The sequence below is a fragment of the Amaranthus tricolor genome, chromosome 5 (assembly GCF_026212465.1).
Source record: "Amaranthus tricolor cultivar Red isolate AtriRed21 chromosome 5, ASM2621246v1, whole genome shotgun sequence".
Classification (NCBI taxonomy): Eukaryota; Viridiplantae; Streptophyta; class Magnoliopsida; order Caryophyllales; family Amaranthaceae; genus Amaranthus; species Amaranthus tricolor.
The window spans coordinates 28,684,182-28,688,444 of NC_080051.1; the positions used below are offsets into that span (position 1 = coordinate 28,684,182).

General features: G+C 33.3%; 1 long non-coding RNA gene across 1 annotated transcript; it reads right to left on the reverse strand.

The window, feature by feature from the left end:
* Positions 1–469: 469 nt before the first annotated feature.
* On the reverse strand, positions 470–3,458 carry LOC130813700 (uncharacterized). The gene is made up of 2 exons (XR_009042225.1): positions 3,280–3,458; positions 470–1,004 (listed from the first exon to the last, which is right to left on the reverse strand). It is a non-coding gene; the product is annotated as an uncharacterized LOC130813700 (long non-coding RNA).
* Positions 3,459–4,263: the final 805 nt, after the last annotated feature.

Below are 4,263 nucleotides of genomic sequence, written 5' to 3' on the forward strand. Positions count from 1 at the left end.
TGTTATAATTACAAACACAAACCATTATGTTATAACCTCAATCATTATATACCCCAAATATATAATACTATAACCCCAAACACATAATGTTATAACCACAAATATATCTTGTTATAACCCTATATATATTATGTTATAACCTCAAATATATTATGTTATAACCCCACATAAATTATGATATAATCCCCAAATATATGCTGATATAACATCAAATATATTATGTTATAACCCCAAATAAATGTTATAATTTCAAATATATTATGTGATTTTTCACATTTCATTTCACACGTGCGCATCAGTTTTTTCTTAAATTAACATAAATTAGATTTGAGCTGGGTTTTTTAAAACCGTCTTTATAAAAGACGGTCTCAAATAACAATTTGTGTTTATTTATAAGTATCATTTAGGTGAAAAAACTCTTACATTGTAAACGTAATTCAAAATAATGCAAATTAAGTAGAACACAAAATACAAATTAATTTCGTGTTCATAGCTTTAGTATTCTTTTTCTCATATTCACAACTCCAGCACTGCCTACTAACTGCTCTGTTTTTTTTTTTTTTTTAAAAAAAAAATAACATTTTTGAGCATCCTGAAGTTTTACAGCCACATATGTAACTATGCAAACATACATATATAAATTAATTCTCTTTACACAAATGACACTTCAAAACCGTATCACATACTCGAGTAGAACACACTATCAAGCATCTCCAATAGCCATGCACTTAATTCCTCGTTCAAAAACATTAAACCTGTGATGATTTTACCTCAGGAGGCGGTGGGCCTGCAAATGGTGGCGGAGCAGGAGGGCCGAAATGCTGTGTCGCTACAGAACGACGCCGAGCCCTTACAAGCAAATAGGCAGCTAGAACTATGATCAAGAGTAGTAAGAGCAATGGCACCGAGATAACTATGACAAACCCCATCTTTGCTTCGTTTATTCGATTACCTGATCCTACTAATCCGGATTTGGAATGCTTGATCAAGGCTTCATATAAATTCTGCAAGGAATACAAGATAGACACAAACTTGAAAGGTGTGGTGTGTGAATGTTAAAACAAAGCGGTTAGACTAAAAGTCATCCCTAGTAACTAATGTATCAGCCAGGGGCAGAGCAATAATTGACAAATTCTTTGAAGGCTTGTGCAATTTCATATTTTTTCTAACAACTTTGTATCTTTAAACACTTAGCATATACTACATAATTTAATATTGATTTTCCAATTTCCCGGGGCCAGGTCCCAGGTGCGCTCGAACATGTTGAACATGCTCAGAACCTCCCCTCGTATCAGAAGATTATGTTCTTATAAGTTTTAAGTACAAGTAAAGTTGACTTGGCTTTATGGCTTATAAATCAGTTGTGGTAAGCTCAAAAATTTCTACAATATGTTCATGATACGCTGATGTGGGAGATATTGTGCATTATGATTAAGTCATTGTAACTCCAACTCATGCTTACTGAGTAACGTTTACATCTCTATTATGTAAGCTTTGTTCCAGCAGCTAATACTACCAAACTCTACCAAGGTAGATAGTCAGATGGGAGCTAGATAACCCATCTTGTGGTCTTGCTAGAAGGATTCCACCTCAAGTCCTATATCTAGAACAAATTTCAGTGCGGAAAATGGTAGCAGAACTTTTATTTTTCACTGAACTCAATGTCCAAGCAATGGTCGATAAGCCACCTTCAACAAAAGGCACCCATAATGAGAATCCTCCGACTATGCAAAGACTAAGAAAAAGGGTGTGGAAAAACCCAAACAAACAAGGTACAAAATACACCGCCTCACAACAAGTCAACAAATTCTATGAATACTACCTTCCTAACTTAAGAAGCCAATCACTCATGTACAGAACAGAACACTCCATGTTTGATGTCATTTGATCTATAGTCAGTTCATTTTCCTTCAAAGGCCGAAACCGACTTTGTTGGTTAGTGATGTGTAACAAAGGCGGCAACCGGAGAGAGATGGAATGATTGAGGGAAGATATGAAAACCTAGGCCTAGATATCCATATGACAATAGAAAGACATGCATAGAGGAGGTGAATTTATGCGAATCATCATCAGGACTAGACTACATTTTAAAGGACTAAGGTTCGGCATTGTTTATTGTTATTGCTATGAAAAAATAGCAGTTTCTTACAAGACAAGAACCAAAGCTGAAGAGTTATGTATGATGGACAAGAATACTCATCTCAAACAAGGGTACATAAATAATCTTCCAAATTAACCATTTTTGCATAATTCCAAAAATAGTGTCTATACCCATAAAAAGTGTCAAGGAACCATGGCGAGTTAAGGAGTGGTGGAGTACTATCAAACATAGAATAACTGATCAATACGACACATAGCATAGATGAACCATCCAGCCACCATATCACACATTGCATAGAAATTTCCTCAAAGATCAACAGCAATAATAGTATGTTTTGACAACATCTTAAGAAGAAAAGAAAAGAGAGGGAAGGGATCTGGGAAGATTGACGTGTTTTCCTTCCAAAAGTTTCCTATGTTAAAAGGATTTGTTTTGTACAAAGTGTTAAGGAACTCTCTCCTCCAACTCCTTTCCCTCCCGCCTACCTGCCCTCTGTATCTAAATAAGCAAAATAATATCCTTTCATTTCCCTCGCCTTCCTTTCCCGCTATCTTCTCCCATCCTAACATAATTAATTAACACAAGACCAAATTGTACCGCCTGCGAATCACAGCTTGTAGTCTAGTAGCAACTTAATTTTATCAGAAACAGCGCCTAACATAATCACTCACATTGGCTTAGAGAGAACAGAATTTACTTTCTAATCAATTGCCAATAGTTCACCCAATTACTGGGAATCAAATCATTCTTGCAAACCAATACAAAGCACTGGAAAATGATCAAATGAGTGTATAAAAAATACAGGAAGTAAAACTTCAATTCTCTAGCCTGATAAGTTGATGAAACCCTAGAAATAAAAAAAACAGTATTACACTAAAAAGTGAAAAATTTATCGAATAAAGGTGAACAAGATGAACAAAGAACACATTCGATCAAGCTACTATAATTATTGGATAATAAACCACAGGAAAAAGAACAGTCAGTCATCATTATGCATGTCACAAAAAAGAAGCAGTTATAGCTTGCTTAAAAATTGATTTGAACTTTTTCCCAAAATAAGTGCTTGAATTGGGTGTAATTGATCAAAATATGGAAATGGAAGAAATAAGAGCTTGAATTGGGTGTAATTGATGAAAATACAGTATTGTAAAAAGGATGAGATTTTGAATGGACTATACCTCAAGGGATTTCAACAGCAAGACAGTACAACAGCAAGATCAAGAGTAGATGAACGAATCCTCCTAAGTTTCCAGATTCCTTGAAAATGGACGCCAATTTCCTACCTAAATGTTTATGCGAGAAACTGAAACTACATGTTGATGCGTGCGTGTAGCGTGTGGCGTGCAGTTGTTGCAATTTAAGTTGTTAATGTTCTAAGTAAATTACGGTTATTTGTTAATTTAATAAATTATCTTTATGTATTATGATTTGATAAGAGAGAGATTTTGGAATTATATATCTTTTTATATTTTATTTATTTTTATTGTCTTTTTATAGTAATTTACAAATCATTATTATTGACTAGGAATTTCTGTATTGGGATATAAATAGTTGAATACATCCCATGCTAATGAAATGTGGTTGTTGAATCATATGAGGGTGTATGATAAAACAACTATTTGCCATTGGTATTTGATTGTGAGTGGTTGGAGCCTTGGAGATTAATTGTTAGTTTTTTAATTGGTTTCTTTGAATAGTTGAAAGTATTTTTCTGAATTCTTATTGTTTTGGATTTTACGCTAGTTGAAAAAGTCATTTAGGTATGTCGAATAGTTGTTTATTAGAAATAAGAGAATCAATAAGTCAAAGTCAATGAAAAAACAATGCAAAATAATTTTTCATTTTGACACCCTAATATAAGCTAAGTGTAAGCTAAAAAGTATAAGCTAAAAGTACAAGCTAAGTATAAGCACCCTAATATCTCTTTTTCCCGTGAAAATTGCTAAAAGTATAAGCTAAGTGTTTTGTATGTTATGAGCTAAAAAGTGTGCATTATAAGAAAATGAAAGATATGTTTAGAAGAGATTTAAAAATAAATTAAATATTTGAAAACTAAAAAAAAATTTAAGTCATTGTCCAAAACTGAATCATAGCAAATTTTGTGGATTGAACCAAAAAGAAAATTGTTGCAATCCTATAGCACGCTAAGAGTAGTGTTCTTT